At 46.3% G+C, this 13,235-nt stretch overlaps 1 protein-coding gene and 1 non-coding gene across 2 annotated transcripts in view; one reads left to right on the top strand and one right to left on the bottom strand.

The window, feature by feature from the left end:
* The window catches only part of LOC126215189 (uncharacterized), a 109,656-nt gene that overhangs the window by 55,283 nt on the left and 41,138 nt on the right, over nt 1–13,235 (top strand). The window lies entirely within an intron of this gene.
* LOC126215476 (U6atac minor spliceosomal RNA) lies at nt 1,666–1,765 on the bottom strand. Its single transcript, XR_007542138.1, has one exon. It is a non-coding gene; the product is annotated as a U6atac minor spliceosomal RNA (small nuclear RNA).

Here is a 13,235-nt window from a genome sequence, read left to right as displayed (position 1 = left end):
GTGTCAGACCCACCATACTTGCTCCGGACACAGCGAGAGGGCTGTACAAGCAATGATCACACGCACTGCACAGCGGACACACCAGGAACCGCGGTGTTGGCCGTCGAATGGCGCTAGCTGCGCAGCATTTGTGCACCGCCGCCGTCAGTGTCAGCCAGTTTGCCGTGGCATACGGAGCTCCATCGCAGTCTTTAACACTGGTAGCATGCCGCTACAGCGTGGACGTGAACCGTATGTGCAGTTGACGGACTTTGAGCGAGGGCGTATAGTGGGCATGCGGGAGGCCGGGTGGACGTACCGCCGAATTGCTCAACACGTGGGGCGTGAGGTCTCCACAGTACATCGATGTTGTCGCCAGTGGTCGGCGGAAGGTGCACGTGCCCGTCGACCTGGGACCGGACCGCAGCGACGCACGGATGCACGCCAAGACCGCAGGATCCTACGCAGTGCCGTAGGGGACCGCACCGCCACTTCCCAGCAAATTAGGGACACTGTTGCTCCTGGGGTATCGGCGAGGACCATTCGCAACCGTCTCCATGAAGCTGGGCTACGGTCCCGCACACCGTTAGGCCGTCTTCCGCTCACGCCCCAACATCGTGCAGCCCGCCTCCAGTGGTGTCGCGACAGGCGTGAATGGAGGGACGAATGGAGACGTGTCGTCTTCAGCGATGAGAGTCGCTTCTGCCTTGGTGCCAATGATGGTCGTATGCGTGTTTGGCGCCGTGCAGGTGAGCGCCACAATCAGGACTGCATACGACCGAGGCACACAGGGCCAACACCCGGCATCATGGTGTGGGGAGCGATCTCCTACACTGGCCGTACACCACTGGTGATCGTCGAGGGGACACTGAATAGTGCACGGTACATCCAAACCGTCATCGAACCCATCGTTCTACCATTCCTAGACCGGCAAGGCAACTTGCTGTTCCAACAGGACAATGCACGTCCGCATGTATCCCGTGCCACCCAACGTGCTCTAGAAGGTGTAAGTCAACTATCCTGGCCAGCAAGATCTCCGAATCTGTCCCCCATTGAGCATGTTTGGGACTGGATGAAGCGTCGTCTCACGCGGTCTGCACGTCCAGCACGAACGCTGGTCCAACTGAGGCGCCAGGTGGAAATGGCATGGCAAGCCGTTCCACAGGACTACATCCAGCATCTCTACGATCGTCTCCATGGGAGAATAGCAGCCTGCATTGCTGCGAAAGGTGGATATACACTGTACTAGTGCCGACATTGTGCATGCTCTGTTGCCTGTGTCTATGTACCTGTGGTTCTGTCAGTGTAATCATGTGATGTATCTGACCCCAGGAATGTGTCAATAAAGTTTCCCCTTCCTGGGACAATGAATTCACGGTGTTCTTATTTCAATTTCCAGGAGTGTATTTTGTGTTTACATTTAGTTTTTTTCCATTTTTGTTGATTGGAGTGCAGAGCGTGGGAGGGGGAAGTGAAAAAGAGTCGGGATTGTATTTGGTATGTCTTGGCGGAACTTTTAATGGGCCGTGTATACGGTTCTGTTTTATTCGTGTGTTCTTTCGTCTAGGTGCGGGAGGATGGTGGTATTTGATGTGAGTAGTGACAGGATTGGAGCGAGGTCGGGGTACGTCTTTGCTGTGTTGTGTGCGATTCTGTGGGAGTTGGTGTATTTGAATTTAGGCTTCCAAAAATGGGTCGAGCGCTGAAAACTCAGCGGTGCCTCAACCTCATATGTGTTCCATCCTTGTCTAGGGGAGTGCTAATCGTTTCTCCTTCCATACAACACGAACTCGCGGTCGCAGACTATATGTACCTAGCGCAGCAACGTCGCAGGGCTTCTCATTTCCGGTGCGGTACTCCTCTTGCTACCTGCGACGGTCGTTCGCTGCAGCACGGGAAGCGAGGATCTGTTTACCTTGAGGCTTTTTTTCTTTCTTTTTAAAGCTGTTCTCGTGTTTGTGTATTTTCATAGCTTCTCTGAAGAAGCCGGTGCGATACCTCTTCTCTACGTGGTCGGTCTCACACAGTGCGTGCTCTGTCACGGCCGATTTTTCCTTGCCCCAACCTGCAATGCTGCTTATGTTCTTTGATACTGGTGTTAAATGAGCGTCCAGTCATTCTAACATCAACTTTTCCACCTTACAGGTTATGCGTTATACACCCGATATTGCAAGTGGGCCCCTTTTCTCATTTCCCTCAGACACTTTTTGATCTACTTTTTTTGGTTTATTCTCTTCTTGTCTGAACTGCCTATCGTCCAGTTCTATACTCCACACAAATACCTCCAGAAAACATTTCGTAACACTTTAAATTTATATTCGATGTTCAGAAATTTCTGTTTTTCAGAAATATTTGTCCTGCTGTTGCCAGTCTGCAGTGTACCATCTGTACTTCGTCCATCATCAGTTATTTTGCAAGCCAAACAATAAAAATCATCTACTTCCTTTACTGAGTCATTTCCTAATCTAGTGGCTTCACGATCGCCTCATCGGAATCCATTGCCCTTACGCTGCTTTTATTCATATTGATCTTATACTCTACTTCAACAATTCTTCCAAGTACGTTGCTACCTCTGACAGCCGGCCGCTGTGGCCGAGTGGCTCTAGGCGCTTCAGTCCGGAACCGCGCTGCTGTTACGGTAGCAGGTTCGAATCCTGTCTCGGGCATGGATGTGTGTGATGTCCTTAGTTTAAGTAGGTCTAAGTCTAGGGGACTGATGACCTCAGATGTTAAATCCCATAGAGCTTAGAGCCATTTGAACTACCTCTGACAGAATGACAATATCATCGACAAACCTCGAAGTTTTTATTTCTTCTTCGTGATCTTTGGTTCCCTTTCCAATTTGCTCGTTAGTTTCTTTGGTAAGTTATTGTAAATGGAGATGATCGTATGGCATTAGTGGCGGGAAGTTCGGCCGCCAAGTGCAAGTCTTATTGAGTGCGACGCCACATTGGGAGACTTGAGCGTCGACAATGGGGATGAAATGATGATGAGGACAGCACAACACCCAGTCCCTGAGGAGAGAAACTCTCCCACCCCAGTAAGGAATCGAACCCGGGCCCCCGTGCGTGGCATTCCAACGCGCTGACCATTCAGCTAGTTGGGCGGACGGTAAGTTACTGAAAGAGCACATAGCACATTAAGTACCTTCAGGGATATCTCACTACCGTCTCACTTTTCGTGGCCGTCGATTCTTACAGCTGCAGTCTTATTTGTGCACACATTGCTCAAATGGTTCAAATGGCTCTAAGCACTATGGGACTTAACAATTGAGGTCATCAGTCCCCTAGAGTTAGAACTACTTAAACCAAACATAAGGACATCACACACATCCATGCCCGAAGCAGGATTCGAACCTGCGACTGTAGTAGCAGCGCGGTTTCGGACTGAAGCATCTAGAACCGCTCGGCCACACACGTTGCGGACGTCGTTTAAATCACTAAATTTCATCGCTACTACATTCAGAACTTCAAAGAGTGTGGTCCAGTTGTACTGGTTCTTCATTTACGTGACCATTACGGCACTCCAATCCCAGTTCTCGATACCAGTAATATCGTACTACTTTTCTGCGAAGTAACACATATTTTTGTGACAATATTCACATTTGGTTTTATTAACGTATAGGTACTCCGATGTATCGATATATTACAGTGATATGGTTCTTGTGTGTATTCATTTCTGTGAGACTGTCATAATTTTTGACTTACTTGTAACCGTTTTGGCGCGAATGCGCACAGAACAGTCTTTTTTTCACTTTGCAGAAGTTAAGTTGTTATTTCGCTTTGTAAAAGAGCAGTCAAGTCCTGTGTTTGGTTAAAGTGGAAATTGAATATGTGAAGAGTGATACAAAACTGTTTTCTTGATTATGTGACAATTAAGAAGAAGTATATGTGAATTTACAAGAAGTTTAATAAAAATGTGGATCGTGAACACCAAGTCAAATATTATTTCTACCATACCATTGTTCTGATCTGGGATTGTTTGATCATTAGGAATTTCCTGAAAAACGCGTTTGTTAGATCTTCAAATATTGCTAAAATACAGATCTGGACCTTCTAGCAGTCAAAGTGGAATCACCCTAGAATCAACAAGATGAGCCATAACAACTTCGACGAAATCTACGTGGGAATCCATTCAAGATAAGTACCAAAATTAATTACTTTTTTACAGCGACTTCATTATTTTCATTCTGACGATACCGTCCACAGTCAATAACTTTGTTGTTGCCCGATAAAGCGAACATATGCTGCGTGAGCAACATTATTAATCTGAATTCTAACCTACTTTGCAAGTGGTGGTATTGTTAGACAGTCTATATTATCAAAAACGCTCTCTAAATCTATAAATTCCGTAAAGGTAGGTCTGCTACTCTTCAGGCTGTGTTCTAATACAAATGGCATTGTCAGTATCGTTCGCGGGTTCCTACTATGGGCCGTGGCACGAGCTCGATTTTTCGTTTGTGCGGTGTGGCCGAGCGGTTCTAGGCGCTTCAGTCTGGAGCCGCGCGACCGCTACGGTCGCAGGTTCGACTCCTGCCTCGGGCATGGATGTGTGTGACGTCTTTAGGTTAGTTAGGTTTAAGTAGTTCTAAGTTCTAGGGGACTGATGACCTCCGATGTTAAGTCCCATAGTGCTCAGAGCCATTTTAACCATTTTTTTTTTTTCGTTTGTGTTGAGGTCATCTGTGAGGAAAGGTCAGTAAATTTAAAAATATGTAACAATATCCGGTTTATGATGAGGAAATATCTCCGCAGATGACACATTGCCAACGTACATTTTAATCTCGAAGCACACAAATGGGTGCACAGGATGTAAAAATGCCGGTGCGTCATAGATGATGTCACCATGTCAAAATATTTAGCTAACAGGACGTGTGTGTGGGCAGCGGTATGGCAGGCTTTCTGATCCTCAGCGGTTCGAAAATCAGTTTAGGGTTTCACCGAATCGTAGAGGAAGGTCAGTGACCATAAGGCTTGACAGCATCTATAACGACGGGTCCTACAAGGAATGTTAAGAAAGGTGGGAAGATACATTTGTTCTGCAAGGGTGACAGGATACAAATTTCAGAACATTCCGCAGTCAGCATCAAATATTCGATGATGAGGACGAAGATGTGGAGATGTTCAAATGGCTCTAAGCACTATGGGACTTAACATCTGAGGTCATCAGTCCCCTAGACTTAGAACTACTAAAACCTAACTAACCTAAGGACATCACACACATCCATGACCGAGGCAGGATTCGAACGTGCAGCCGGCCGCTGTGACCGAGCGGTTCTAAGCGCTTCAGTCCGGAACCGCGCTGCTGCTACGGTCCCAGGTTCGAATCCTGCCTCGGGCATGGATGTGTGTGATGTCCTTAGGTTAGTTAAGTTTAAGGGACTGACGACGTTAGATGTTAAGTCCCATAGTGCTTAGAGCCATTTGAACCATTCGAACTTGCGACCGTAGCAACCACGTAGTTCCGGACTGCAGCGCCTAGAATCGCTCGGTCACAGCGGCCGGCCGAAGATGTGGAGAACAAATGGAAAAAATACAAAGGAATCGTTCAATATGCCGAGAAAAATATGTTCCGATTAAGTAAAGCGCTAAGTTAACAAAGAGCACTTCATCTCAGATTCAAGAGAAGTAAAAACCTAGCTGACAAACAAAAGCTGAATGGAGCGAAAATGAGCGTTCAATGATTTTGAAAATAAGACGCTGTCAACCGACCTGAGTAAAAACCGTAAGAGACTTTAGTCGTGTGTAAAATCATTAAGTGGTCGAAATCATTTATTCATTCTCTCAGCGACCACACAGTCACCGAAACGGAAGGTAACAGAGAGAACGCCGAAATACTGAATTCGGGTTTTCGAAATTGTTTCACCGCGGATGATCGTAACACTGTCTCTCCTTTCAATCGTAGTAAGAACATCGAAACGGCAGATATTGAGATAACCGATAGCGGAATTGCAAAACAGCTACAATCGCTTAGTAGTGGAAAGGCTTCAGGACCAGATGAGATACATATAAGATTCTATAAAGATTATGCGAAAGAACTTCCGTCAATAGTTTATAGTAGATCGCTTGAGCAACAAAAGGTACTTAATGACTGAAAAAGAGCGCTGGTCTTTCCGGTTTTTAAGAAAAGGCCGTAAGACAGATCCACACAATTATAGACCTATATCGGTGACGTAAATCTGTTGTAGAAATATGGAAGTTTTATGCTCAACAATTATGGTGTTTTTGGAAAATGAACATCTCCTCTATAAAAATCAATACGGATTCCGCAAACAAAAAAATGGTTCAAAAGGTTCTGAGCGCTATGGGACTTAACATCTGAGACAGATCCACACAATTATAGACCTATATCGTTGACGTAAATCTGTTGTAGAAATATGGAAATTTTATGCTCAACAATTATGGTGTTTTTGGAAAATGAACATCTCCTCTATAAAAATCAATACGGATTCCGCAAACAAGAAATGGTTCAAATGGCTCTGAGCACTATGGGACTTAACATCTGAGGTCATCAGTCCCCTAGAACTAAGAACTACTTAAACGTAACTAACCTAAGGACATCACACACATACATACCCGAGGCAGGATTCGAACCTGCGACCGAAGTGGTCGCGCGGTTCCAGACTGAAGCGAGGTCATCAGTCCCCTAGAACTTAGAACTACTTAAACGTAACTAACCTAAGGATATCACACACATACATACCCGAGGCAGGATTCGAACCTGCGACCGAAGTGGTCGCGCGGTTCCAGCCTGAAGCGCCTAGAACCGCTCGGCCACAAAGGCCGGCATTCGGCAAACAGGCCACAACGGTCGGCATTCCGCAAACAGAGATCCTGTGAAACTCAGCTCGCTCTGCTCCTCCATTAGATCCACAGCGCAGTGGACAACGGCAGTCAGGTTGATGCCGTGTTCCTGGATTTCAGTAAGGCATTTGACACCGTCTCGCATTGCCGTTTAATGGAAAAATAAGAGCTTACGGAGTATCGGAGCAGACCTGCGATTGGATTCAAGGCTTTCTTGCAGACAGAACTCAACACGCCGCTCTTATCAGAACTAAATCGACAGATGTAAAGGTAATATCCGGAGTACCAAAGGGAAGTGTGATAGGACCGTTGCTGTTTACAATAATATAAGTGAACTAGTAGAAAGCGTCGGATGCTCTTTAAGCCATTCGCAGACAATGCAGTCGTCTATACCAAAGTAGCAACGCCAGAAGATAATAAGAATTTTCTGAACGACTTGCAGAGAATTGACGAATCGTTCAGGCTCTGGCAGTTGACCCTGAACGCAAATAAATGTAACATATCGCGCATACATAGGAAAATCCACTACTGTACAGCTACAGTATTGATGACAAACAGCTGGAGACAGCGTCTGCCGTAAAATATCCAGGCGTAACTATCTAGAGCGACCTTAAGTGGAATGACCTCGTAAAACAGATAGCAGACACCATCGGAAGAATATTAAGGAAATGTAACTCATCCACGAATGAAGTGGCTTATAAGGCGCTTGTTCGCCCGATTCTTGAGTATTGTTCATCTATCTGGGATCCCTATCAGGTAGGACTGATAGAGAAGATCCAACGAAGAGCGGCGCGTTTCGTCACGGGATCGTTTAGCTGGTGCGAGAGAGCGTTACGGAGATGCTGAACAAACTCCACCGGCAGACGTTACGAGAGAGGCGTTGTGCATCACGGAGAGATTTACTATTGAAATTTCGGGACAGCACTTTCCAGGAGGAGTCAGACAACACATTACTTCCCCATACATCTCGCTTATTGACTACGAGGAGAAAATTCGAGATATAAGAGCCAATACAGAGGCTTACCAACAATCATTGTTGCCACGCACTATTCGCCAGTGGAACAGGATTGGAGGCACCAGATAGTGGTACCGAAAGTACCCCCCGCCACACACCATTAGGTGGTTTGCGGAGTATGAAGTAGATGTAGATGTAGAGTCTGTCGTGGCAGGCGAGCGAGCTGGTGGGGTGACCGCTCGCTCTCGGACTTACGCTGTTTACTGGCGAACAACTTGTGTACGAAGGGCACTGCGTTCGAAACAGTTTTAGCGCTAGTAATGGTTGAGATCAATCTGCGGTATTTAATAGCCGCCATCTTAGATTTTTTTTTCAAAACCGGGAAGTTTCCAGTGCGGTAATAATGCGAGAGTAATGTTAACGGAATTTCAGATTTGTTCATTATCTGGAAATAACTAATAGAGTGTTAAGTGTTAATCAATAACGAAACGCTAGCCCCCTTATGTACTATCATTTAGTGAAGACTCCTTCCGATATCTACAACTCCTGTGGAAGTTTTAAGCTGTCTAGACTGCATTGTCATTGTGGAATTTTAATCTACACTACTGGCCATTAAAATTGCTACACCACGAAGATGACGTGCTACAGACGCGAAATTTAACCGCCAGGAAGAAGATGCTGTGATATGCAAATGATTAGCTTTTCAGAGCATTCACACAAGGTTGGCGCCGGCGGCGACACCTACAACGTGCTGACACGAGGAAAGTTTCCACCCGATTTCTAATACACAAACAGCAGTTGACCGGCGTTGCCTGGTGAAACGTTGTTGTGATGCCTCGTGTAAGGAGGAGAAATGCGTACCATCACGTTTCCGACTTTGATAAAGCTCGGATTGTACCATATTGCGATTGCGGTTTATCGTATCGCAACATTGCTGCTCGCGTTGGTCGAGATCCAATGACTGTAAGCAGAATATGGAATCGGTGGGTTCAGGAGCGTAATACGGAACGCCGTGCTGGATCCCCACAGTCTGGTATCACTAGCAGTCGAGATGACAGGTATCCTATCCGCACGGCTGTAACGGATCGTGCAGCCACGTCTCAATCCCTGAGTCAACAGATGGGGACGTTTGCAAGACAACAACCATCTGCACGAACAGTTCGACGACGTTTGCAGCAGCATGGACTATCAGCTCGGAGCCGTGGCTGCGGTTACCCTTGACGCTGCATCACAGACAGGAGCGCCTGCGATGGTGTACTCGACGACGAACCTGGGTGCACGAATGGCAACGTCATTTTTTCGGATGAATCCAGGTTCTGTTTACAGCATCATGATGGTCGCATCCGTGTTTGGTGACATGGCGGTGAACACACATTGGAAGCGTGTATCCTTCATCGCCATTCTGGCGTATCACCCGGCGTAATGGTGTGGGGTGCCATTGGTTACACTATTCGGTCACCTCTTGTTCTCATTGACGACACTTTGAACAGTGGACGTTACATTTCAGATGTGTGGCACCACCCTTCATTCGATCCCTGCGAAATCCTACATTTCAGCACGATAATGCACGAACGCCTGTTGCAAGTCCTGTACGGGCCTTTCTGGATACAGAAAATGTTCGACTGCTGCCCTGGCCAGCACATTCTCCAGATCTCTCACCAACTGAAAACGTCTGGTCAATGGTGGCCGAGCACTGGCTCGTCACAATACGCCAGTCACAACTCTTGATGAACTGTGGTATCGTGTTGAAGCTGCATGGACAGCTGTACCTGTACACGCCATCCAAGCTCTGTTTGACTCAATGCCCAGGCGTTTCAAGGCCGTTATTACGGCCAGAGGTGGTTGCTCTGGGTACTGAGTTCTCAGGCTCTATGCACCCAAATTGCGTGAAAATGTAATCACATGTCAGTTCTAGTGTAATATATTTGTCCAATGAGTACCCGTTTATCATCTGCATTTCTTCTTGGTGTAGCAATTTTAATGGCCGTAGTGAAGCTTTCTAAAGACGCGTAGATCGACGAAATCTGATGAACCGTTTAGATTTTGGAAATTCGTTGCTGGGTGTTACTTCTATAATTTATTGTCAGATACTAAACTTTAAACTAATAAAGGTATTGGAAATCTGATTACACCATCAGAATTGTCGTGCAAATAATGGCAATATACATTTTTCTTTTTGAGGTAACATGATTCATATGGCTACTATTAATTTCTATACTAACTGTGAAATGCCTGCCATTAAGGTTTCACAAAGTCCGCCATCTTTGGCACTCCCCGGCATAGACATCTCCTTCATCGACACAAAGCACCGTCCTCGTCTCAGCGGAATTCCCAGCCGCGCGGCTGGACCACATCCTCTGGGGCTACCCCTCACGTTCGGCTAACGTTCGGCACCACGTGTTTGCTGCCGGGCCCCGGCTGGCCGAGCGGCCGCACCAACTCAAAACTTAGAATATTTCCAGGGCACTACAACTCGCCCGTTACCTCACAACATCCTGCGACCCGTAGTCATACTACTTCTGCACAGCACCACATACACCGTTTTTCAGCATGACAATGCACGACCACGTGTTGCTGCACGAAGACATGTCTTCTTAGTGTCACAACATGTCAGCTTTTGCTCTGGCCCACCAGATGACCAGACTTTCCGCCAATCGAAAATGTGTGGAATGTGGTGAAACGACAGGTGCATAACTCTGACCCGATATCAACGACCACAGATGAACTATGGGACCAGGTGAATGCAGCGTGGATGGCATTACCAGAATATACATGTACTGTGAATAAGAACATCCTATCTCTAGTCTTCGAAAATGTTCTGTCTTTTCTGGACACGAGTAGATACAATGATCAGGATTTTCACATTTGTTTGGAAGGGGGAAAAAAGTAGTTGAAGCAACGAAATTCGAGATACCCATTGTAGTGGACTGTTAAGGCAGCCAGTCCACAGTGAAGTAGCCGAAGGGGCACGCGTCAACTCACGCCGTCTGGCGTTAAGTCTGGAACCGGATTCGTAATGAATGTGATAAAGAAAAGAACGTAGCTACTAGAACACTTAACTTTTATATTGTCCTTTGGTATACAGCATTCTGGATGATACAAGTGAGACTCCATCTTGAGGTACATGCAACGTTACAAATGGTTAATGGCGCCTTGCTAGGTCGTAGCCATTAACTTAGCTGAAGGCTATTCTAACTGTCTCTCGGCAAATGAGAGAAAGGCTTCGTCAGTGTAGTCGCTAGCAACGTCGTCGTACAACTGGGGCGAGTGCTAGTACGTCTCTCGAGACCTGCCTTGTGGTGGCACTCGGTCTGCGATCCTGACAGTGGCGACACGCGGGTCCGACATGTACTAATGGACCGCGGCCGATTTAAGCTACCACCTAGCAAGTGTGGTGTCTGGCGGTGACACCACACCCATGTTATTTCTTCTGAGGAAGACTTGCGGATTACTCACATGTTTGGTCCGGACACGTAGCGGCGCCGAGAACGCAGTGCTGGACGTTTAGTTTAACACGCCACTCACTCTCGGGGCAGAAGGAAGGCCAAGGGCAGTGGTCAGACGCCGCCAGTCTGGGCCCAGCGCAGTGGCGAGTGCCAAGCCGTCGGCACACGGACCGTGCTGTCGAACGTTAACGTTGAGCGTGCCAAGTTCAACGTGCTGTTGAACGCTCAGGAACGATGCGACTTGTGCATACGGTACGTGGGGCCCAACGTGGTATACGCGATCGCAACGCACTCCAGCGGCAGTTGCGGGATGTTTGTAGTTCGTAAATCACACTGTTTACTCAACGGGCGCGCATAAAATTCCCACGTTAGCTCTATTAAAACGCACATTTCCTCCATCGTCCACGAAAAGGAAAGTACCAAGTCCAATCAGTGACACAGGCTTATAAAAGTTCCATTACAAACAGTGCGTTACAAATTTGCAATACTTCTCCACCTAAGATAAACATTATTTCATTGCTCCTACATTTTAGTAAAACCTCAAGGTCAGTCTTACTTGATCACTGTTCCTACACAGTAGCAGAATCTTTGCAACATGTGAATTATGAAGCGTAAAAGAAAAAGGCGCAAAAAATAGTACAAGCAGTCGTGTAGATTAAGCCAATCGAACAAAGTCACCCCTCAAGAAAAGGTGAACTTATATTTACATAACATCAAATGGTATAGTATATACTTATATTAAACTAATAATAAAGTATCAGAACCTAATAAAAACGCGAATGTTAGAGAAAAAAAATTGGAAGTGTCAAGACGCGAACCATCGCCCCAGCCAACAACTTTTTTTTTGTCTCAATTTGTTCTATAGCGTTTGTTGAATTTGTTCGGGGCGGATGTCCGATGACACTCATTTAGGTTCTTCGTTGATCCATTCACTCAGTTTTTTATTACAGAGGGTAGCTATCTCTCTCTCTTTTTTTTTTTCATGTTGTTCGATGTTGTTCGTTGCGTTTGGTCTAGGCGGACATCACAAGACATCCGTTCAAGCTGATCGGTGATTCCTTTACTCAATTCTTTTTATTAGAGAGGGCGAGCAGGCCTCTGACCGAACACGCTGAGCTACCGTGCCGGCTACAACACAATACTGGACAAAGACGCTACTCATTACACTAAACCAACAACACGTGCCTTGTATCTAATCATAGTATGTTACGCATTGCTGAAAACCTTAATCGTATATATGTTACTAATTGTAATTTAATTATAACAAATTGTACCAAGAACAATGCGTTTTGTGTGGATCTTCAGTGTGTCGCTGCCTTCAAATAGCCTACTCTCATAATACGCAAGTTACAATAATTCTTTTGCCACGAATATGATGTTTTTCATTATTTTGTTGGAACGAATCACACAGTTAACAACGGGTTTTCCAGTGATTCTCAGTTTGCTGGTGCTCAGAAACGGCATATATACATATAGGCTTGAAATGAATGCCAATATGGCGCCTCACAACTCTGTACTGAAGGGAGACGGCGTGTGTGTGACGTAGGTGGCGTTGTGCCATCTCAGTGGTCAACGCTCAGACGCACGCTCAGTATATCTGTCATACCAGATGCTCTGCACGTTCGGAAAGACTCCCGAACGTACTATTCCACGCTATGACGTCAGGAACTCGACATGCCCAACGCTCAACGTTCGGATGCACAGTGCGTGTGCCGACGGCTTTAGGGAGAGGAAATGGCCAAGCGAGCGAAGCGGCAGGAAACAAAAAGTTTCGTTCGAGCGCAACTGTTTTCAAACTGTCTCTACTGCGCATGCGCAACCTGATGACTGCTCGACCGATAGAACCGTTTGGGTTTACTCGAACGCATATTTCGCGTGTTGCGTTGTCTGACCACCCGTGGCGCTAGTTGACAGCTCTGCTCTCTTCACGTTGCTCAAATGTTCCTAATTTAAATAAAGAAACAGTGTACCCGGTACGTATTTTTCCATCCTTAACTCTACGCGTTTCGAGAATTTATTCTCATTGTCAAGCGCAAATATTTACGTAAGTAT

The sequence above is a fragment of the Schistocerca nitens genome, chromosome 12 (assembly GCF_023898315.1).
Source record: "Schistocerca nitens isolate TAMUIC-IGC-003100 chromosome 12, iqSchNite1.1, whole genome shotgun sequence".
In the NCBI taxonomy this organism is placed as follows: Eukaryota; Metazoa; Arthropoda; class Insecta; order Orthoptera; family Acrididae; genus Schistocerca; species Schistocerca nitens.
This window is presented reverse-complemented; position numbering and strand designations above follow the sequence as displayed.